We start from the raw sequence: 25193 nt of genomic DNA on the forward strand, positions 1-25193 counted from the left end.
TTGGTTTGATTGAATAACCATTATTTAGCCCAATATTTAAATTATGGTAAGCATTTGCCTTTGACCTTAATTGACTAGGATTGCCATTTTTCTTACCAAAGGGTGGTTGTTCTTGGTATGTATTACAGCCTGAAATCACCAATGCAACATTGTAAACAATATCAATAATTCATGAATCATATTTACAATGATTGTCAGTAATTTCATTTAAAATAACCAGAAGTTAGCAAGATAGAAAAATTTACCAAACAGAATAAGTCACTGGTACTGTATTGTTTGATGTCAAAGCAATTTCTGTAAGTTGAATACAATGTAAATAAACGGAATTCAATTCCTATTGTTAAGCATTTTTATAAAGACAATATCTATGTACAAACTATATTTTGAATTGAAGGATTTCCTGCAAGATGGCTGTTGCTCTCAACAACTTGTCTTCATCTGACTCGTCAGTGGACTCGGACTTCCTATCTGACTTCAACTCAGCCTGTGAACGGTAGTCATTGAAATCCTGGAAAATGAGGAAAATATTGAAAAACTGAGTTATACTACAATGACCGCATTGATGTAGGTTCATTATTCATTTTTAAACATTTTTTTTTATGTCACATAAAGTGTGGCTGTTGCATTTAAGGTAGATTATAAGTAAATGTTTTTTTGAGGCATAATTTTCTTATAATTTGCCAAAATGAAGATTTTAATATGCTTTTTTCGAAAATATAATAAAAAGAATGGGGCACCGTGCTATTTTTTGTGCTATGAGTCGTAAAAAATGCCTAAATTTGGTTAGTTTGTTCATGAAAAAACAAACAAGATCCATAAAAAAAGTCCTTTTTCAAAATACTTCTCTCTGTAATAATACACGTCTGCTCACTTGCAGCTCAAAGTTAGAAAGAACGCTAACTTCAAATTGACGTCACCACTATGAATCTTAACGACTACATATGAATTTATAAAGGAAAGCACTGCAACGGACGAGATCAAAATTTTCCACTAGAATAACCGAATTGATGTAGATACAAGTTACATAAATTATATTAGTTTGTTCATGAAAAAACACACAAGAGTGCATAAAAAAAGTCCAATGAGATAGAATTTTGAAATAAATTCATAATATGTTTTAAGAAAATAAAAAAAACATGGTGTCACCCAACTTGTTTTCTTTCACAGGTGAAAATTGAAAAAAATGCTATTAGCTCAGTATAAATTTTGTACTAAAAGAGTTATACCCCCTTAAAGGGCTCTTTTGAAAAAAAAGATTTTAACAACAAAAAATATTTTGGATAATACAATAAATTAACAAGTTTTCCTTAAATAAACAGTCCAACCATTAAATTGCCAATCTGTTTCCAAAGGACAAGGTTCACTTATGGCACAAAATAGCCTAAAATATCAATTTTATCATAAAACACCACAAAGGTCTCAATTTGGCTCGTAAACAGGTCTATTTCAAAAGTCTAATTGCTAAATATATCAGTTCTTTTCACAAGAGAACATAATATTCTCCAAAGTAAGTCCATTTTTGACATTTTGTCAAAATATGATGCGTTTGTGCATTGTTCGGACCAAAAGCTTTAAAAACACCTTGTCCGCCACCTACGATCCAAAATGTGTTGTTACCAAAAGATTCCAATTTTGATATAGATTTCATCAATAAAAACACTTTTTGGATCACAAGTATTTCTATGTGAAATTTGTTACATTTTTTCTCGATTTGAAAAACATAAAAACAGGGTCAATTTAAGCCTTCGTGGACCCTCTCCTTTGCTGAGTTTGGCAAATAACTAGACCGATTTTGTACTGTGATTGTACAATCCAAAATAGCGGTTTACCATGAATCTACCTTGTTCCAGATACATATCGATTTTCACGTGTTCGTTATTCATTATTCATATCTCTTGGTAATATTAATGAATAACGAACACGATTATCTTTCGGTATTTAAGACGAACCGTGCATGGATTATAAAAAAAGTTCAACTTCACTTAATGACAGTGGTATCATTTGGTGTTCAAAAATTCGTTTAACGAAGCAACGCTTTATGAGAATTGAAAATGTATCTGGAACTAAATGCAACAGGCGGCCTTGGAGATAAAACTTAATCTTTAGTCTGCGTGGACAGTATCATATAATTTTTAGCATTGTCATAAAGCGGGAGGTTCGGTTAGCCATTAGACCAGGTTCAACCCATCATATGTTTCCAAAATGTTCTGAAACTAAGTCAAAAATATTGCAGTTGCTAATCATTTTTTGTATATTGGCGTTTAATTTTACTGCACTTCAGTTTTCCTGGTGTTCCTTTGTTTGCCTCTTATAGTTGATGTGTTTTCCACGGTTTTATTTTGTAACCCAGATTTGTTTCTCTCAATCGATTTATGACTTTTGAAAACCGGTATACTTCTGTTGCCTTTATTTATATCATTCATCAAACAAAACTTACCAGACTTAAACATTCTTTGGCTATTCTTCTTGCATCTGCAATGTTCTGTTTAAACTCTTGGTCCCTGATAAGAACTTGAAACATATTCAGTTCTGTAATTACGAAAAATGAAACATATGTTAGTCATTATTCGTTGATGAATAAAAATTGTCATTAATTAAAGATGCACTATGCAAAAGTAAAATTAAACCATGTGTGTTTATTAAACTTTGTCTTGCACTGAAATAATAAAGAGAGCTAGACCGCTTTTTGACTACTTGGTTAATCATTGAAGTTCTAAACAATACATTAAGCAAGAAGGACATTAATAAAGCTACACTTCCTTTTATAAAGTAATTTTCAGTATTATATGAGTTGCTGGTCGAGAGCATCGTTTAGAGGATGTATGAGCAGTCAGGACTCTACTTCGTCAAAATTATCTCCCCATTACGCCAGTTCATTTTCACAATCGTGGAAATGGAAGCCATTGTAGGGATGACGCGCTACCAATTTTGCTCTTGGAAACCGATAAATTTATCCACATTGCACCATTACGATCCTAATATGTCATTGGATTTTAAAAGACATATGTATCAATTAGCTAATGAGCATCAGTTAATAATCTTGTCTGCATTGATTAAACTTAAAACTATTGTCTGATCGGTTGTGAGGTGGAATTTTCAAAAGTTCATAAACATTTAAAAAAATTCTAATAAAATATTTCGTGGAAGGGCAGACTAGATTTTTTTAGTGTATGAAGACTATAAACCCTAGTTATCACATACACAAAATTAGAATTCGAAGATATGCATTTTCATCATCCAACTTAAAAGACTGTCGTCAAGTACTTTCAGTAAAAAAATAGCTATTCGAACACACCTTCTCTGTTTTTGTGACTCATTAGATAGGTATTTCACTTGAGCCATTTACATTGCATCTTTTAGTACTGTGATTTTTTTGTGTTATAACTTTGTGTCAACCTGTGGCTTTAATATATAAAAACGATAGAATCTGAAGCGAGACGATGTATGAAATATTCTTATTTTGAACGATATCAAAACAAAATACTCAACTCAAACACGCCCTTACATTAAAAGGTGCACTCGATTTTCTCTTTTCACTACAATTGTTACTAATTTTTGGAATTTTTTCTTCAATCACATAATGGAAGGGCAGACTCGAAAATTACTGAACTAATAGATTGATATGTTTTCTGTCCGTGGTAATGTTTTCTAAGAAATCGGAGGATATGCATTTTCTTCATCCAACCGTTGAAATATACCCATGTCGTCGACTTGATATCTAATTGTTCTGCTAAACTATGTACTATATAAATTGAAAGCTAATGCAAATGGTGTTTTTAAAATAAAACACCTCGTTATTGAGAAGAAAATTGCAATTTTGTTTGTTTCTATTAACTTTTAAAAATTTTGTCACTATAGTAAACAATACAGTAAACATTTATCGCCTTCTCTAACAAAGAGCTTCGATTCTTTTGTTCTATTTCAACCTGGTTTCCGACTGTGAGTTTATGTAAAGACATAAGTATCGAGAAATGATTAGAAGCATTTATTTCGTCATTAGTTTTTTTTCCTTATTGGCACATGAGCTGTTAAAATGGAATACATACATTAAAAGTTGTAAAAGGCTAACTAAATTTGGTTAGTTTGTTCATGAAAAAACACACAAGAGTCCATAAAAAAGTCCCTTTTCAAAATACTTCTCTCTGTACTGAATTATTCACGTCTGCTCACTTGCAGCTCAAAGTTAAAAGGAACGCTAACGTCAAATTGACGTCACCACTATAAATCTTAACGACTACATATGAAATTATCAAGGAAAGCACTGCAACGGACGAGATTAAAACTTTCCACTAGAATAACCGAATTGATGTAGATACTAGTAGCATATATTCTATTCGTTTGTTCATGAAACAATACACAAGAGTGCATAAAAAAGTCCTATGAGATAGAATTTTGAAATAAATTCATAATATGTTTTAAGAAAATAAAAAGAAAACATGGTGTCACCCAACTTGTTTTCTTTCACAAGTAAAAATTCAAAAAAATGCTATTAGCTCAGTATAAATTTTGTACTAAAAGAGTTATATCCCCTTAAACTCTTTTGAAAAAAATGATTTTAACAACTAAAAAAATATTTTTGATAATACAATAAATTAACAAGTTTTCCTTATATAAATAAACAGTCTAACCATTAAATTGGAAATCTGTTTCCAAAGGACAAGGTTCACTTATGGCACGAAATGGCCTAAAATATCAATTTTATCATAAAACACCACAAAGGTCTCAATTTGGCTCGTAAACGGGTATATTTCAAAAGTATAATTGCTAAATAATTCAGATCTTTCCATAAGAGAACATAATATTCTCCAAAGTAAACCCATTTTTGACATTTTGTCAAAATATGATGCGTTTGTGCATTGTTCGGACCAAAAGCTTTAAAAACACCTTGTCCGCCACCTACGATCCAAAATGTGTTGTTACCAAAAGATTCCAATTTTGATATAGATTTCATCAATAAAAACACTTTTTGGATCACAAGTATTTCTATGTGAAATTTGTTACATTTTTTCTCGATTTGAAAAACATAAAAACAGGGTCAATTTAAGCCTTCGTGAACCTTCTCCTTTGCTGAGTTTGGCAAATAACTAGACCGATTTTGTACTGTGATTGTACAATCCAAAATAGCGGTTTACCATGAATCTACCTTGTTCCAGATACATATCGATTTTCACGTGTTCGTTATTCATTATTCATATCTCTTAGTTATATTAATGAATATGTTTCCAAAATGTTGTGAAACTAAGTCAAAAATATTGCAGTTGCTAATCATTTTTTGTATATTGGCGTTTAATTTTACTGCACTTCAGTTTTCCTGGTGTTCCTTTGTTTGCCTCTTATAGTTGATGTGTTTTCCACGGTTTTAGTTTGTAACCCAGATTTGTTTCTCTCAATCGATTTATGACTTTTGAACACCGGTATACTACTGTTGCCTTTATTTATATCATTCATCAAACAAAACTTACCAGACTTAAACATTCTTTGGCTATTCTTCTTGCATCTGCAATGTTCTGTTTAAACTCTTGGTCCCTGATAAGAACTTGAAACATATTCAGTTCTGTAATTACGAAAAACGAAACATATGTTAGTCATTATTCGTTGATGAATAAAAATTGTCATTAATTAAAGATGCACTATGCAAAAGTAAAATTAAACAATGTGTGTTTATTAAACTTTGTCTTGCACTGAAATAATAAAGAGAGCTAGACCGCTTTTTGACTACTTGGTTAATCATTGAAGTTCTAAACAATACATTAAGCAAGAAGGACATTAATAAAGCTACACTTCCTTTTATAAAGTAATTTTCAGTATTATATGAGTTGCTGCTCGAGAGCATCGTTTAGAGGATGTATGAGCAGTCAGGACTCTACTTCGTCAAAATTATCTCCCCATTACGCCAGTTCATTTTCACAATCGTGGAAATGGAAGCCATTGTAGGGATGACGCGCTACCAATTTTGCTCTTGGAAACCGATAAATTTATCCACATTGCACCATTACGATCCTAATATGTCATTGGATTTTAAAAGACATATGTATCAATTAGCTAATGAGCATCAGTTAATAATCTTGTCTGCATTGATTAAACTTAAAACTATTGTCTGATCGGTTGTGAGGTGGAATTTTCAAAAGTTCATAAACATTTAAAAAAATTCTAATAAAATATTTCGTGGAAGGGCAGACTAGATTTTTTTAGTGTATGAAGACTATAAACCCTAGTTATCACATACACAAAATTAGAATTCGAAGATATGCATTTTCATCATCCAACTTAAAAGACTGTCGTCAAGTACTTTCAGTAAAAAAATAGCTATTCGAACACACCTTCTCTGTTTTTGTGACTCATTAGATAGGTATTTCACTTGAGCCATTTACATTGCATCTTTTAGTACTGTGATTTTTTTGTGTTATAACTTTGTGTCAACCTGTGGCTTTAATATATAAAAACGATAGAATCTGAAGCGAGACGATGTATGAAATATTCTTATTTTGAACGATATCAAAACAAAATACTCAACTCAAACACGCCCTTACATTAAAAGGTGCACTCGATTTTCTCTTTTCACTACAATTGTTACTAATTTTTGGAATTTTTTCTTCAATCACATAATAGAAGGGCAGACTCGAAAATTACTGAACTAATAGATTGATATGTTTTCTGTCCGTGGTAATGTTTTCTAAGAAATCGGAGGATATGCATTTTCTTCATCCAACCGTTGAAATATACCCATGTCGTCGACTTGATATCTAATTGTTCTGCTAAACTATGTACTATATAAATTGAAAGCTAATGCAAATGGTGTTTTTAAAATAAAACACCTCGTTATTGAGAAGAAAATTGCAATTTTGTTTGTTTCTATTAACTTTTAAAAATTTTGTCACTATAGTAAACAATACAGTAAACATTTATCGCCTTCTCTAACAAAGAGCTTCGATTCTTTTGTTCTATTTCAACCTGGTTTCCGACTGTGAGTTTATGTAAAGACATAAGTATCGAGAAATGATTAGAAGCATTTATTTCGTCATTAGTTTTTTTTTCCTTATTGGCACATGAGCTGTTAAAATGGAATACATACATTAAAAGTTGTAAAAGGCTAACTAAATTTGGTTAGTTTGTTCATGAAAAAACACACAAGAGTCCATAAAAAAGTCCCTTTTCAAAATACTTCTCTCTGTACTGAATTATTCACGTCTGCTCACTTGCAGCTCAAAGTTAAAAGGAACGCTAACGTCAAATTGACGTCACCACTATAAATCTTAACGACTACATATGAAATTATCAAGGAAAGCACTGCAACGGACGAGATTAAAACTTTCCACTAGAATAACCGAATTGATGTAGATACTAGTAGCATATATTCTATTCGTTTGTTCATGAAACAATACACAAGAGTGCATAAAAAAGTCCTATGAGATAGAATTTTGAAATAAATTCATAATATGTTTTAAGAAAATAAAAAGAAAACATGGTGTCACCCAACTTGTTTTCTTTCACAAGTAAAAATTCAAAAAAATGCTATTAGCTCAGTATAAATTTTGTACTAAAAGAGTTATATCCCCTTAAACTCTTTTGAAAAAAATGATTTTAACAACTAAAAAAATATTTTTGATAATACAATAAATTAACAAGTTTTCCTTATATAAATAAACAGTCTAACCATTAAATTGGAAATCTGTTTCCAAAGGACAAGGTTCACTTATGGCACGAAATGGCCTAAAATATCAATTTTATCATAAAACACCACAAAGGTCTCAATTTGGCTCGTAAACGGGTATATTTCAAAAGTATAATTGCTAAATAATTCAGATCTTTCCATAAGAGAACATAATATTCTCCAAAGTAAACCCATTTTTGACATTTTGTCAAAATATGATGCGTTTTTGCATTGTTCGGACCAAAAGCTTTAAAAACACCTTGTCCGCCACCTACGATCCAAAATGTGTTGTTACCAAAAGATTCCAATTTTGATATAGATTTCATCAATATAAAAACTTTTTGGATCACAAGTATTTCTATGTTAAATTTGTTACATTTTTTCTCGATTTGAAAAACATAAAAAATTCAGGGTCAATTTAAGCTTTCGTGAACCTTCTCCATTTGCTGAGTTTGGCAAATAACTAGACCGATTTTGTGCTGTGATTGTACAATCCAAAATAGCGGTTTACCATGAATCTACCTTGTTCCAGATACATATCGATTTTCACGTGTTCGTTATTCATTATTCATATCTCTTAGTTATATTAATGAATATGTTTCCAAAATGTTGTGAAACTAAGTCAAAAATATTGCAGTTGCTAATCATTTTTTGTATATTGGCGTTTAATTTTACTGCACTTCAGTTTTCCTGGTGTTCCTTTGTTTGCCTCTTATAGTTGATGTGTTTTCCACGGTTTTAGTTTGTAACCCAGATTTGTTTCTCTCAATCGATTTATGACTTTTGAACACCGGTATACTACTGTTGCCTTTATTTATATCATTCATCAAACAAAACTTACCAGACTTAAACATTCTTTGGCTATTCTTCTTGCATCTGCAATGTTCTGTTTAAACTCTTGGTCCCTGATAAGAACTTGAAACATATTCAGTTCTGTAATTACGAAAAACGAAACATATGTTAGTCATTATTCGTTGATGAATAAAAATTGTCATTAATTAAAGATGCACTATGCAAAAGTAAAATTAAACAATGTGTGTTTATTAAACTTTGTCTTGCACTGAAATAATAAAGAGAGCTAGACCGCTTTTTGACTACTTGGTTAATCATTGAAGTTCTAAACAATACATTAAGCAAGAAGGACATTAATAAAGCTACACTTCCTTTTATAAAGTAATTTTCAGTATTATATGAGTTGCTGCTCGAGAGCATCGTTTAGAGGATGTATGAGCAGTCAGGACTCTACTTCGTCAAAATTATCTCCCCATTACGCTAGTTCATTTTCACAATCGTGGAAATGGAGAAGCCATTGTAGGGATGACGCGCTACCAATTTTGCTCTTGGAAACCGATAAATTTATCCACATTGCACCATTACGATCCTAATATGTCATTGGATTTTAAAAGACATATGTATCAATTAGCTAATGAGCATCAGTTAATAATCTTGTCTGCATTGATTAAACTTAAAACTATTGTCTGATCGGTTGTCAGGTGGAATTTTCAAAAGTTCGTAAACATTTCAAAAAATTCTAATAAAATATTTCGTGGAAGGGCAGACTAGATTTTTTTAGTGTATGAAGACTAAAAACCCTAGTTATCACATACACAAAATTAGAATTCGAAGATATGCATTTTCATCATCCAACTTAAAAGACTGTCGTCAAGTACTTTCAGTAAAAAAATAGCTATTCGAACACACCTTCTCTGTTTTTGTGACTCATTAGATAGGTATTTCACTTGAGCCATTTACATTGAATCTTTTAGTACTGTGATTTTTTGTGTGATAACTTTGAAATTCAACCTGTGGCTTTAATATATAAAAACGAAAGAATCTGAAGCGAGACGATGTATGAAATATTCTTATTTTGTACGATATCAAGACAAAATACTCAACTCAAACACGCCCTAACATTAAAAGGTGCACTCGATTTTCTCTTTTCAATACAATTGTTACTAATTTTTTGGAATTTTTTCTTCAATCACATAATGGAAGGGCAGACTCGAAAATTACTGAACTAATAGATTGATATGTTTTCTGTTCGTGGTAATGGTTTCTAAGAAATCATAGGATATGCATTTTCTTCATCCAACCGTTGAAATATACCCATGTCGTCGACTTGATATCTAAATGTTCTGCTAAACTATGTACTATATAAATTGAAAGCTTATGCAAATGGTGTTTTTAAAATAAAACACCTCGTTATTGAGAAGAAAATTGCAATTTTGTTTGTTTCTATTAACTTTTAAAAAATTTGTCACTATAGTAAACAATACAGTAAACATTTATCGCCTTCTCTAACAAAGAGCTTCGATTCGTTTGTTCTATTTCAACCTGGTTTCCGACTGTGAGTTTATGTAAAGATTAAGTATCGAGAAATGATTAGAAGCATTTATTTCGTCATTAGTTTTTTTTTCCTTATTGGCACATGAGCTGTTAAAATGGAATACATACATTAAAAGTTGTAAAAGGCTTACTAAATTTGGTTAGTTTGTTCATGAAAAAACACACAAGAGTTCATAAAAAAGTCCCTTTTCAAAATACTTCTCTCTGTACTGAATTATTCACGTCTGCTCACTTGCAGCTCAAAGTTAAAAGGAACGCTAACGTCAAATTGACGTCACCACTATAAATCTTAACGACTACATATGAAATTATAAAGGAAAGCACTGCAACGGACGAGATTAAAACTTTCCACTAGAATAACCGAATTGATGTAGATACTAGTAACATAAATTCTATTCGTTTGTTCATGAAAAAATACACAAGAGTGCATAAAAAAAGTCCCATGAGATAAAACTTTGAAATAAATTCATAATATGTTTTAAGAAAATAAAAAGAAAACATGATGTCACCCAACTTGTTTTCTTTCACAAGTAAAAACTTTAAAAAATGCTATTAGCTCAGTATAAATTTTGTACTAAAAGAGTTATATCCCCTTAAACTCTTTTGAAAAAAATGATTTTAACAACTAAAAAAATATTTTGGATAATACAATAAATTAACAAGTTTTCCTTATATAAATAAACAGTATAACCATTAAATTGCAAATCTGTTTTCAAAGGACAAGGTTCACTTATGGCACGAAATGGCCTAAAATATCAATTGTAACATAAAACACCACGAAGGTCTCAATTTGGCTCGTAAACGGGTCTATTTCAAAAGTCTAATTGCTAAATATATCAGTTCTTTTCATAAGAGAACATAATATTCTCCAAAGTAAGCCCATTTTTGACATTTTGTCAAAATATGATGCGTTTGTGCATTGTTCGGACCAAAAGCTTTAAAAACACCTTGTCCGCCACCTACGATCCAAAATGTGTTGTTACCAAAAGATTCCAATTTTGAGATAGATTTCATCAATATAAAAACTTTCTGAATCACAAGTATTTCTATGTGAAATTTGTTACATTTTTTCTCGATTTGAAAAACATAAAAAAACAGGATCAATTTAAGCTTTCGTGAACCTTCTCCTTTGCTGAGTTTGGCAAATAACTAGACCGATTTTGTACTGTGATTGTTCAATCCAAAATAGCGGTTTACCATGAATCTACCTTGTTCCAGATACATATCGATTTTCACGTGTTCGTTATTCATTATTCATATCTCTTGGTAATATTAATGAATAACGAACAAGATTGTCTTTCGGTATTTAAGACGAACCGTGCATGGATTATAAAAAAAGTTCAACTTCACTTAATAACAGTGGTATCATTTGGTGTTCAAAAATTCGTTTAACGAAGCAACGCTTTATGAGAATTGAATATGTATCTGGAACTTAAATGCAACAGGCGGCCTTGGAGATAAAACTTAATCTTTAGTCTGGATGGACAGTATCATATAATTTTTAGCATTGTCATAAAGCGGGAGGTTCGGTTAGCCATTAGACCAGGTTCAACCCATTTTATGTTTCTAAAATTTCCTCAAACTAAGTCAAAAATATTGCAGTTGCTAATCATTTTTTGTATATTGGCGTTTAATTTTACTGCACTTCAGTTTTCCTGGTGTTCCTTTGTTTGCCTCTTATAGTTGATGTGTTTTCGACGGTTTTAGTTTGTAACCCAGATTTGTTTCTCTCATTCGATTTATGACTTTTGAACACCGGTATACTACTGTTGCCTTTATTTATATCATTCATCAAACAAAACTTACCAGACTTAAACATTCTTTTGCTATTCTTCTTGCATCTGCAATATTCTGTTTAAACTCCTGGTCCCTGATTAGAACTTGAAACATATTCAGTTCTGTAATTACGGAAAACGAAACATATGTAAGTCTTTATTCGATAAGGAATAAAAATTGTCATTAATTAAAGATGCACTATGCAAAAGTAAAATTAAACCATGTGTGTTTATTAAACTTGGTCTTGCACTGAAATAATAAAGAGAGCTAGACCGCTTTTTGACTACTTGGTTAATCATTGAAGTTCTAAACAATACATTAAGCAAGAAGGACATTAATAAAGCTACACTTCCTTTTATAAAGTAATGTCCAGTATTATATGAGTTGCTGGTCGAGAGCATCGTTTAGAGGATGTATGAGCAGTCAGGACTCTACTTCGTCAAAAATATCTCCCCATTAAGCCAGTTCATTTTCACAATCGTGGAAATGGAAGCCATTGTAGGGATGACGCGCTACCAATTTTGCTCTTGGAAACCGATAAATGTATCCACATTGCACCATTACGATCCTAATATGTCATTGGATTTTAAAAGACATATGTATCAATTAGCTAATGAGCATCATTTAATAATCTTGACTGCATTGATTAAACTTAAAACTATTGTCTGATCGGTTGTCAGGTGGGATTTTCAAAAGTTCGTAAACATTTAAAAAAATTCTAATAAAATATTTCGTGGAAGGGCAGACTAGATTTTTTAAGTGTATGAAGACTATAAACCCTAGTTATCACATACTCAAAATTAGAATCTTTCGAAGATGTGCATTTTCATCATCCAACTTAAAAGACTGTCGTCAAGTACTTTCAGTAAAAAAAATAGCTATTCGAACACACCTTCTCTGTTTTTGTGACTCATTAGATAGGTATTTCACTTGAGCCATTTACATTGCATCTTTTAGTACTGTGATTTTTTGTGTTATAACTTTGAAAGTCAACCTGTGGCTTTAATATATAAAAACGATAGAATCTGAAGCGAGACGATGTATGAAATATTCTTATTTTGTACGATATCAAGACAAAATACTCAACTCAAACACGCCATAACATTAAAAGGTGCACTCGATTTTCTCTTTTCAATACAATTGTTACTAATTTTTTGGAATTTTTTCTTCAATCACATAATGGAAGGGCAGATTCGAAAATTACTGAACTAATAGATTGATATGCTTTCTGTCCGTGGTAATGTTTTCTAAGAAATGGGAGGATATGCATTTTCTTCATCCAACCCATGTCGTCGACTTGAGTTGATATCTAATTGTTCTGCTAAACTATGTACTATATAAATTGAAAGCTTATGCAAATGGTGTTATTTAAAATAAAACACCTCGTTATTGAGAAGAAAATTGCAATTTTGTTTGTTTCTATTAACTTTAAAAATGTTTGTCACTACAGCAAACAATACAGTAAACATTTATCACCTCCTCTAACAAAGAGCTTCGATTCTTTTGTTCTATTTCATTCTGGTTTCCGACTGTGAGTTTATGTAAAGATTAAGTATCGAGAAAGGATTAGAAGCATTTATTTCGTCATTAGTTTTTTTTCCTTATTGGCACATGAGCTGTTAAAATGGAATACATACATTAAAAGTTGTAAAAGGCTAACTAAATTTGGTTAGTTTGTTTATGAAAAAACACACAAGAGTCCATAAAAAAAAAGTCCCTTTTCAAAATACTTCTCTCTGTAATTATTCACGTCTGCTCACTTGCAGCTCAAAGTTAAAAGGAACGCTAACGTCAAATTGACGTCACCACTATAAATCTTAACGACTATATATGAAATTATAAAGGAAAGCACTGCAACGGACGAGATTAAAACTTTCCACTAGAATAACCGAATTGATGTAGATACTAGTAACATAAATTCTATAAGTTTGTTCATGAAGAACTATACAAGAGTGCATAAAAAAGTCCTATGAGATAGAATTTTGAAATAAATTTTAAGAAAATTAAAAGAAAACATGGTGTCACCCAACTTGTTTTCTTTCACAAGTAAAAATTTTAAAAAATGCTATTTGCTCAGTATAAATTTTGTACTAAAAGAGTTATATCCCCTTAAACTCTTTTGAAAAAAATGATTTTAACAACTAAAAAAATATTTTGGATAATACAATAAATTAACAAGTTTTCCTTACATAAATAAACAGTCTAACCATTAAATTGCAAATCTGTTTCCAAAGGACAAGATCACTTATGGCACGAAATGGCCTAAATATCAATTTTATCATAAAACACCACAAAGGTCTCAATTTGGCTCGTAAACGGGTCTATTTCAAAAGTCTAATTGCTAAATATATCAGTTCTTTTCATAAGAGAACATAATATTCTCCAAAGTAAGCCCATTTTTGACATTTTGTCAAAATATGATGCGTTTGTGCATTGTTCGGACCAAAAGCTTTAAAAACACCTTGTCCGCCACCTACGATCCAAAATGTGTTGTTACCAAAAGATTCCAATTTTGATATAGATTTCATCAATAAAAACACTTTTTGGATCACAAGTATTTCTATGTGAAATTTGTTACATTTTTTCTCGATTTGAAAAACATAAAAACAGGGTCAATTTAAGCCTTCGTGAACTTTCTCCTTTGCTGAGTTTGGCAAATAACTAGACCGATTTTGTACTGTGATTGTACAATCCAAAATAGCGGTTTACCATGAATCTACCTTGTTCCAGATACATATCGATTTTCACGTGTTCGTTATTCATTATTCATATCTCTTGGTAATATTAATGAATAACGAACACGATTATCTTTCGGTATTTAAGACGAACCGTGCATGGATTATAAAAAAAGTTCAACTTCACTTAATGACAGTGGTATCATTTGGTGTTCAAAAATTCGTTTAACGAAGCAACGCTTTATGAGAATTGAATATGTATCTGGAACTTAAATGCAACAGGCGGCCTTGGATATAAAACTTAATCTTTAGTCTGCGTGGACAGTATCATATAATTTTTAGCAATGTCATAAAGCGGGAGGTTCGGTTAGCCATAAGACCAGGTTCAACCCATCATATGTTTCCAAAATGTTCTGAAACTAAGTCAAAAATATTGCAGTTGCTAATCATTTTTTGTATATTGGCGTTTAATTTTACAGCACTTCAGTTTTCCTTGTGTTCCTTTGTTTGCCTTTTATAGTTGATGTGTTTTCGACGGTTTAGTTTGTAACCCAGAATTGTTTCTCTCAATCGATTTATGACTTTTGAACACTGGTATACTTCTGTTGCCTTTATTTATATCATTCATCAAACAAAACTTACCAGACTTAAAAATTCTTTTGATATTCTTCTTGCATCTGCAATGTTCTGTTTAAACTCTTGGTCCCTGATAAGAACTTGAAACACATTCAGTTCTGTAATTACGAAAAACGAAACATATGTTAGTCATTATTCGTTGATGAATAAAAATTGTCATTAATTAAAGATGCACTATGCAAAAGTAAAATTAAACCATGTGTGTTTATTAAACTTTGTCTTGCACTGAAATAATAAAGAGAGCTAGACCGCTTTTTGACTACTTGGTTAATCATTGAAGTTCTAAACAATACATTAACCAAGAAGGAATTAATAAAGCTACACTTCCTTTTATAAAGTAATTTTCAGTATTATATGAGTTGCTGGTCGAGAGCATCGTTTAGAGGATGTATGAGCAGTCAGGACTCTACTTCGTCAAAATTATCTCCAAATTACGCCAGTTCATTTTCACAATCGTGGAAATGGAAGCCATTGTAGGGATGACGCGCTACTAATTTTGCTCTTGGAAACCGATAAATTTATCCACATTGCACCATTACGATCCTAATATGTCATTGGATTTTAAAAGTCATATGTATCAATTAGCTAATGAGCATCAGTTAATAATCTTGTCTGCATTGATTAAACTAAAAACTATTGTCTGATCGGTTGTCAGGTGGAATTTTCAAAAGTTCATAAACATTTAAAAAAATTCTAATAAAATATTTCGTGGAAGGGCAGACTAGATTTTTTTAGTGTATGAAGACTATAAACCCTAGTTATCACATACACAAAATTAGAATTCGAAGATATGCATTTTCATCATCCAACTTAAAAGACTGTCGTCAAGTACTTTCAGTAAAAAAACAGCTATTCGAACACACCTTCTCTGTTTTTGAGACTCATTAGATAGGTATTTCACTTGAGCCATTTACATTGCATCTTTTAGTACTGTGATTTTTTGTGTTATAACTTTGTGTCAACCTGTGGCTTTAATATATAAAAACGATAGAATCTGAAGCGAGACGATGTATGAAATATTCTTATTTTGAACGATATCAAAACAAAATACTCAACTCAAACACGCCCTTACATTAAAAGGTGCACTCGATTTTCTCTTTTCAATACAATTGTTACTAATTTTTGGAATTTTTTCTTCAATCACATAATGGAAGGGCAGACTCGAAAATTACTGAACTAATAGATTGATATGTTTTCTGTCCGTGGTAATGTTTTCTAAGAAATCGGAGGATATGTATTTTCTTCATCCAACCGTTGAAATATACCCATGTCGTCGACTTGATATCTAATTGTTCTGCTAAACTATGTACTATATAAATTGAAAGCTAATGCAAATGGTGTTTTTAAAATAAAACACCTCGTTATTGAGAAGAAAATTGCAATTTTGTTTGTTTCTATTAACTTTTAAAAATTTTGTTACTATAGTAAACAATACAGTAAACATTTATCGCCTTCTCTAACAAAGAGCTTCGATTCTTTTGTTCTATTTCAACCTGGTTTCCGACTGTGAGTTTATGTAAAGATTAAGTATCGAGAAATGATTAGAAGCATTTATTTCGTCATTAGTTTTTTTTTCCTTATTGGCACATGAGCTGTTAAAATGGAATTCATACATTAAAAGTTGTAAAAGGCTAACTAAATTTGGTTAGTTTGTTCATGAAAAAACACACAAGAGTCCATAAAAAAGTCCCTTTTCAAAATACTTCTCTCTGTACTGAATTATTCACGTCTGCTCACTTGCAGCTCAAAGTTAAAAGGAACGCTAACGTCAAATTGACGTCACCACTATAAATCTTAACGACTACATATGAAATTATAAAGGAAAGCACTGCAACGGACGAGATTAAAACTTTCCACTAGAATAACCGAATTGATGTAGATACTAGTAACATCAATTCTATTCGTTTGTTCATGAAAAAATACACAAGAGTGCATAAAAAAAGTCCTATGAGATAGAATTTTGAAATAAATTCATATGTTTTAAGAAAATAAAAAGAAAACATGGTGTCACCCAACTTGTTTTCTTTCACAAGTAAAAATTTTAAAAAAATGCTATTTGCTCAGTATAAATTTTGTACTAAAAGAGTTATATTCCCTTAAACTCTTTTGAAAAAAATGATTTTAACAACTAAAAAAATATTTTGGATAATACAATAAATTAACAAGTTTTCCTTATATAAATAAACAGTCTAACCATTAAATTGCAAATCTGTTTCCAAAGGACAAGGTTCACTTATGGCACGAAATGGCCTAAAATATTAATTTTATCATAAAACACCACAAAGGTCTCAATTTGGCTCATAAACGGGTCTATTTCAAAAGTCTAATTGCTAAATATATCAGATCTTTTCATAAGAGAACATAATATTCTCCAAAGTAAGCCCATTTTTGACATTTTGTCAAAATATGATGCGTTTGTGCATTGTTCGGACCAAAAGCTTTAAAAACACCTTGTCCGCCACCTACGATCCAAAATGTGTTGTTACCAAAAGATTCCAATTTTGATATAGATTTCATCAATATAAACACTTTTTGGATCACAAGTATTTCTATGTGAAATTTGTTACGTTTTTTCTTGATTTGAAAAACATAAAAAATTCAGGGTCAATTTAAGCTTTCGTGAACCTTCTCCTTTGCTGAGTTTGGCAAATAACTAGACCGATTTTGTGCTGTGATTGTACAATCCAAAATAGCGGTTTACCATGAATCTACCTTGTTCCAGACACATATCGATTTTCACGTGTTCGTTATTCATTATTCATATCTCTTGGTTATATTAATGAATATGTTTCCAAAATGTTGTGAAACTAAGTCAAAAATATTGCAGTTGCTAATCATTTTTTGTATATTGGCGTTTAATTTTACTGCACTTCAGTTTTCCTGGTGTTCCTTTGTTTGCCTCTTATAGTTGATGTGTTTTCCACGGTTTTATTTTGTAACCCAGATTTGTTTCTCTCAATCGATTTATGACTTTTGAACACTGGTATACTACTGTTGTCTTTATTTATATCATTCATCAAACAAAACTTACCAGACTTAAACATTCTTTGGCTATTCTTCTTGCATCTGCAATGTTCTGTTTAAACTCTTGGTCCCTGATAAGAACTTGAAACATATTCAGTTCTGTAATTACGAAAAACGAAACATATGTTAGTCATTATTCGTTGATGAATAAAAATTGTCATTAATTAAAGATGCACTATGCAAAAGTAAAATTAAACAATGTGTGTTTATTAAACTTTGTCTTGCACTGAAATAATAAAGAGAGCTAGACCGCTTTTTGACTACTTGGTTAATCATTGAAGTTCTAAACAATACATTAAGCAAGAAGGACATTAATAAAGCTACACTTCCTTTTATAAAGTAATTTTCAGTATTATATGAGTTGCTGGTCGAGAGCATCGTTTAGAGGATGTATGAGCAGTCAGGACTCTACTTCGTCAAAATTATCTTCCTATTACGCCAGTTCATTGTCACAATCGTGGAAATGGAAGCCATTGTAGGGATGACGCGCTACCAATTTTGCTCTTGGAAACTGATAAATTTATCCACATTGCACCATTACGATCCTAATATGTCATTGGATTTTAAAAGACATATGTATCAATTAGCTAATGAGCATCAGTTAATAATCTTGTCTGCATTGATTAAACTAAAAACTATTGTATGATCGGTTGTCAGGTGCAATTTTCAAAAGTTCGTAAACATTTAAAAAAATTCTAATAAAATATTTCGTGGAAGGGCAGACTAGATTATTTTTAGTGTATGAAGACTATAAACCCTAGTTATCAAATACACAAAATTAGAATTCGAAGATATGCATTTTCATCATCCAACTTAAAAGACTGTCGTCAAGTACTTTTAGTAAAAAAAATGGCTATTCGAACACACCTTCTCTGTTTTTGTGACTCATTAGATAGGTATTTCACTTGAGCCATTTACATTGAATCTTTTAGTACTGTGATTTTTTGTGTGATAACTTTGAAATTCAACCTGTGGATTTAATATATAAAAACGATAGAATCTGAAGTGAGACGATGTATGAAATATTCTTATTTTGTACGATATCAAAACAAAATACTCAACTCAAACACGCCCTAACATTAAAAGGTGCACTCGATTTTCTCTTTTCAATACAATTGTTACTAATTTTTTGGAATTTTTTCTTCAATCAAATAATGGAAGGGCAGACTCGAAAATTACTGAACTAATAGATTGATATGTTTTCTGTCCGTGGTAATGTTTTCTAAGAAATCGGAGGATATGCATTTTCTTCATCCAACCGTTGAAATATACCCATGTCGTCGACTTGATATCTAATTGTTCTGCTAAACTATGTACTATATAAATTGAAAGCTAATGCAAATGGTGTTTTTGAAATAAAACACCTCGTTATTGAGAAGAAAATAGCAATTTTGTTTGTTTCTATTAACTTTTAAAAATTTTGTCACTATATTAAACAATACAGTAAACATTTATCGCCTTCTCTAACAAAGAGCTTCGATTCTTTTGTTCTATTTCAACCTGGTTTCCGACTGTGAGTTTATGTAAAGATTAAGTATCGAGAAATGATAAGAAGGATTTATTTTGTCATTAGTTTTTTTTTCCTTATTGGCACATGAGCTGTTAAAATGGAATACATACATTAAAAGTTGTAAAAGGCTTACTAAATTTGGTTAGTTTGTTCATGAAAAAACACACAAGAGTCCATAAAAAAGTCCCTTTTCAAAATACTTCTCTCTGTACTGAATTATTCACGTCTGCTCACTTGCAGTTAAAAGGAACGCTAACGTCAAATTGACGTCACCACTATAAATCTTAACGACTACATATGAAATTATAAAGGAAAGCACTGCAACGGACGAGATTAAAACTTTCCACTAGAATAACCGAATTGATGTAGATACTAGTAACATAAATTCTATTAGTTTGTTCATGAAAAAATACACAAGAGTGCATAAAAAAAGTCCTATGAGATAGAATTTTGAAATAAATTCATAATATGTTTAAAGAAAATAAAAAGAAAACATGGTGTCTCCCAACATGTTTTCTTTCACAAGTAAAAATTAAAAAAAATGCTATTAGCTCAGTATAAATTTTGTACTAAAAGAGTTATATCCCCTTAAACTCTTTTGAAAAAAATGTGATTTTAAAAACTAAAAAAAATATTTTGGATAATACAATAAATTAACAAGTTTTCCTTATATAAATAAACAGTCTAACCATTAAATTGCAAATCTGTTTCCAAAGGACAAGGTTCATTTATGGCACGAAATGGCCTAAAATATCAATTGTATCATATAAAACACCACAAAGGTCTCAATTTGGCTCGTAAACGGGTCTATTTCAAAAGTCTAATTGCTAAATATATCAGTTCTTTTCATAAGAGAACATAATATTCTCCAAAGTAAGCCCATTTTTGACATGTTGTCAAAATATGATGCGTTTGTGCATTGTTCGGACCAAAAGCTTTAAAAACACCTTGTCCGCCACCTACGATCCAAAATGTGTTGTTACCAAAAGATTCCAATTTTGATATAGATTTCATCAATATAAACACTTTTTGGATCACAAGTATTTATATGTGAAATTTGTTACATTTTTTCTCGATTTGAAAAACATAAAAAAACAGGGTCAATTTAAGCCTTCGTGAACCTTCTCCTTTGCTGAGTTTGGCAAATAACTAGACCGATTTTGTACTGTGATTGTACAATCCAAAATAGCGGTTTACCATGAATCTACCTTGTTCCAGATACATATCGATTTTCACGTGTTCGTTATTCATTATTCATATCTCTTGGTAATATTAATGAATAACGAACACGATTGTCTTTCGGTATTTAAGACGAACCGTGCATGGATTATAAAAAAAGTTCAACTTCACTTAATGACAGTGGTATCATTTGGTGTTCAAAAATTCGTTTAACGAAGCAACGCTTTATGAGAATTGAATATGTATCTGGAACCTAAATGCAACAGGCGGCCTTGGAGATAAAACTTAATCTTTACTCTGGATGGACAGTATCATATAATTTTTAGCATTGTCATAAAGCGGGAGGTTCGGTTAGCCATTAGACCAGGTTCAACCCATCATATGTTTCCAAAATGTCCTGAAACTAAGTCAAAAATATTGCAGTTGCTAATCATTTTTTGTATATTGGCGTTTAATTTTACTGCACTTCAGTTTTCCTGGTGTTCCTTTGTTTGCCTCTTATAGTTGATGTGTTTCCACGGTTTTAGTTTGTAACCCAGATTTGTTTCTCTCAGTCGATTTATGACTTTTGAACACTGGTATACTACTGTTGCCTTTATTTATATCATTCATCAAACAAAACTTACCAGACTTAAACATTTTTTTGCTATTCTTCTTGCATCTGCAATGTTCTGTTTAAACTCCTGGTCCCTGATTAGAACTGGAAACATATTCAGTTCTGTAATTACGAAAAACGAAACATATGCTAGTCATTATTCGTTGATGAATAAAAATTGTCATTGATTAAAGATGCACTATGCAAAAGTAAAATTAAACAATGTGTGTTTATTAAACTTTGTCTTGCACTGAAATAATAAAGAGAGCTAGACCGCTTTTTGACTACTTGGTTAATCATTGAAGTTCTAAACAATACATTAAGCAAGAAGGACATTTATAAAGCTACACTTCCTTTTATAAAGTAATGTCCAGTATTATATGAGTTGCTGGTCGAGAGCATCGTTTAGAGGATGTATGAGCAGTCAGGACTCTACTTCGTCAAAATAATCTTCCAATTACGCCAGTTCATTTTCAAAATCGTGGAAATGGAAGCCATTGTAGGGATGACGCGCTACCAATTTTGCTTTTGGAAACCGATAAATTTATCCACATTGCACCATTACGATCCTAATATGTCATTGGATTTTAAAAGTCATATGTATCAATTAGCTAATGAGCATCAGTTAATAATCTTGTCTGGATTGATTAAACTTAAAACTATTGTCTGATCGGTTGTCACGTGGAATTTTCAAACGTTTATAAACATTTAAAAAAATTCTAATAAAATATTTCGTGGAAGGGCAGACTAGATTTTTTTAGTGTATGAAGACTATAAACCTTAGTTATCACATACACAAATTTAGAATTTTTCGAAGATATGCATTTTCATCATCCAACTTAAAAGACTGTCGTCAAGTACTTTCAGTAAAAAAATAGCTATTCGAACACACCTTCTCTGTTTTTGTGACTCATTAGATAGGTATTTCACTTGAGCCATTTACATTGCATCTTTTAGTACTGTGATTTTTTGTGTTATAACTTTGAAAGTCAACCTGTGGCTTTAATATATAAAAACGATAGAATCTGAAGCGAGACGATGTATTAAATATATTAATTTTGTACAATATCGAGACAAAATACTCAACTCAAACACGCCCTAACATTAAAAGGTGCACTCGATTTTCTCTTTTCAATACAATTGTTACTAATTTTTTGGAATTTTTTCTTCAATCACATAATGGAAGGGCAGACTCGAAAATTACTGAACTAATAGATTGATATGTTTTCTGTTCGTGGTAATGTTTTCTAAGAAATCGGAGGATATGCATTTTCTTCATCCAACCGTTGAAATATACCCATGTCGTCGACTTGATATATAATTGTTCTGCTAAACTATGTACTATATAAATTGAAAGCTTATGCAAATGGTGTTTTAAAATAAAACACCTCGTTATTGAGAAGAAAATTGCAATTTTGTTTGTTTCTATTAACTTTTATAAAATTTGTCACTATAGTAAACAATACAGTAAACATTTATCGCCTTCTCTAACAAAGAGCTTCGATTCTTTTGTTCTATTTCAACCTGGTTTCCGACTGTGAGTTTATGTAAAGATTAAGTATCGAGAAATGATTAGAAGCATTTATTTCGTCATTAGTTTTTTTCCTTATTGGCACATGAGCTGTTAAAATGGAATACATACATTAAAAGTTGTAAAAGGCTAACTTAATTTGGTTAGTTTGTTCATGAAAAAACACACAAGAGTCCATAAAAAAGTCCCTTTTCAAAATACTTCTCTCTGTAATTATTCACGTCTGCTCACTTGCAGCTCAAAGTTAAAAGGAACGCTAACGTCAAATTGACGTCACCACTATAGATCTTAACGACTACATATGAAATTATAAAGGAAAGCACTGCAACGGACGAGATTAAAACTTTCCACTAGAATAACCGAATTGATGTAGATACTAGTAACATAAATTATATTAGTTTGTTCATGAAAAAACACAAAAGTGCATAAAAAAGTCCTATGAGATAGAATTTTGAAATAAATTCATAATATGTTTTAAGAAAATAAAAAGAAAACATGGTGTCACCCAACTTGTTTTCTTTCACAAGTAAAAATTAAAAAAAATGCTATTAGCTCAGTATAAATTTTGTACTAAAAGAGTTATATCCCCTTAAAGGGCTCTTGAAAAAAATGATTTTAAAAACTAAAAAAATATTTTGGATAATACAATAAATTAACAAGTTTTCCTTATATAAAAAAACAGTCTAACCATTTAATTGCAAATCTGTTTCCAAAGGACAAGGTTCACTTATGGCACGAAATGGCCTAAAATATCAATTTTATCATAAAACACCACAAAGGTCTCAATTTGGCTCGTAATCGGGTTTATTTCAAAAGCCTTATTGCTAAATATATCAGTTCTTTTCATAAGAGAACATAATGTTCTCAAAAGTAAGCCCATTTTTGATATAATGTCAAAATATGATGCGTTTGTGCATTGTTCGGACCAAAAGCTTTAAAAACACCTTGTCCGCCACCTACGACCCAAAATGTGTTGTTACCAAAAGATTCCAATTTTGATATAGATTTCATCAATATAAACACTTTTTGGATCACAAGTATTTCTATGTGAAATTTGTTACATTTTTTCTCGATTTGAAAAACTTAAAAAATTCAGGGTCAATTTAAGCCTTCGTGAACCTTCTACTTTGGTGAGTTTGGCAAATAACTAGACCGATTTTGTACTGTGATTGTACAATCCAAAATAGCGGTTTACCATGAATCTACCTTGTTCCAGATACATATCGATTTTCACGTGTTCGTTATTCATTATTCATATCTCTTGGTTATATTAATGAATAACGAACACGATTGTCTTTCGGTATTTAAGACGAACCGTGCATGGATTATAAAAAGAGTTCAACTTCACTTAATGACAGTGGTATCATTTGGTGTTCAAAAATTGGTTTAACGAAGCAACGCTTTATGAGAATTGAATATGTATCTGGAACTTAAATGCAACAGGCGGCCTTGGAGATAAAACTTAATCTTTAGTCTGCGTGGACAGTATCATATAATTTTTAGCATTGTCATAAAGCGGGAGGTTCGGTTAGCCATTAGACCAGGTTCAACCCATCATATGTTTCCAAAATGTTCTGAAACTAAGTCAAAAATATTGCAGTTGCTAATCATTTTTTGTATATTGGCGTATAAATTTACTGCACTTCAGTTTTCCTGGTGTTCCTTTGTTTGCCTCTTATAGTTGATGTGTTTTCCACGGTTTTAGTTTGTAACCCAGATTTGTTTCTCTCAATCGATTTATGACTTTTGAACACCGGTATTCTTCTGTTGCCTTTATTTATATCATTCATCAAACAAAACTCACCAGACTTAAACATTCTTTTGCTATTCTTCTTGCTTCTGCAATATTCTGTTTAAACTCCTGGTCCCTGATAAGAACTTGAAACATATTCAGTTCTGTAATTACGAAAAACGAAACATATGTTAGTCATTATTCGTTGATGAATAAAAATTGTCATTAATTAAAGATGCACTATGCAAAAGTAAAATTAAACAATGTGTGTTTATTAAACTTTGTCTTGCACTGAAATAGAGAGCTAGACCACTATTTGACTACTTGGTTAATCATTGAAGTTCTAAACAATACATTAAGCAAGAAGAACATTAATAAAGCTACACTTCCTTTTATAAAGTAATTTTTAGTATTATCTGAGTTGCTGATCGAGAGCATCGTTTAGAGGATGTATGAGCAGTCAGGACTCTACTTCGTCAAAATTATCTCCCCATTACACCAGTTAATTTTCACAATCGTGGAAATGGAAGCCATTGTA

The 25193-nt window shown here is 31.2% G+C and overlaps 2 long non-coding RNA genes across 2 annotated transcripts; both read right to left on the reverse strand.

Moving 5' to 3' along the window:
• Positions 1 to 8491: 8491 nt before the first annotated feature.
• LOC143068731 (uncharacterized) lies at positions 8492 to 15274 on the reverse strand. Its single transcript, XR_012976239.1, has 3 exons — positions 15091 to 15274; positions 11804 to 11895; positions 8492 to 8584 (listed from the first exon to the last, which is right to left on the reverse strand). It is a non-coding gene; the product is annotated as an uncharacterized LOC143068731 (long non-coding RNA).
• Positions 15275 to 18115: 2841 nt separating this feature from the next.
• LOC143068739 (uncharacterized) lies at positions 18116 to 24981 on the reverse strand. Its single transcript, XR_012976240.1, has 3 exons — positions 24728 to 24981; positions 21424 to 21515; positions 18116 to 18207 (listed from the first exon to the last, which is right to left on the reverse strand). It is a non-coding gene; the product is annotated as an uncharacterized LOC143068739 (long non-coding RNA).
• Positions 24982 to 25193: the final 212 nt, after the last annotated feature.

The sequence above is a fragment of the Mytilus galloprovincialis genome, chromosome 3 (assembly GCF_965363235.1).
Source record: "Mytilus galloprovincialis chromosome 3, xbMytGall1.hap1.1, whole genome shotgun sequence".
Lineage (NCBI taxonomy): Eukaryota > Metazoa > Mollusca > Bivalvia > Mytilida > Mytilidae > Mytilus > Mytilus galloprovincialis.